Source organism: Etheostoma spectabile, unplaced genomic scaffold, assembly GCF_008692095.1.
Source record: "Etheostoma spectabile isolate EspeVRDwgs_2016 unplaced genomic scaffold, UIUC_Espe_1.0 scaffold337, whole genome shotgun sequence".
Classification (NCBI taxonomy): Eukaryota; Metazoa; Chordata; class Actinopteri; order Perciformes; family Percidae; genus Etheostoma; species Etheostoma spectabile.
The window spans coordinates 231,017-231,304 of NW_022605587.1; positions in this window are offsets into that span (position 1 = coordinate 231,017).

Genomic DNA, 288 nt, shown 5'->3' on the forward strand with positions numbered 1-288 from the left:
GTCAGTTCACTTAAGCCTGTTATTGGTCTATAGTTCCCCTTCGAGGGGAACTCGAACTGACAAGACACTATGGGAACGCCTTTAGGCATGACAGGGCTGAATGCGAATGAAAACTACTCCAATCCTATTGGTCCTAGTGAGAATGGTAGCATGTGACGGCATAACCGTAGGGGCATATATAGGCACGCCGGCACATAGCTCATTAGCTTTTTTCTATTCAGCAGGCATCGTTGTTGATGTTTGTTTGAAGATTCTTCCCCAGTTATCCGACTGCTTCTTGTTTGGTAG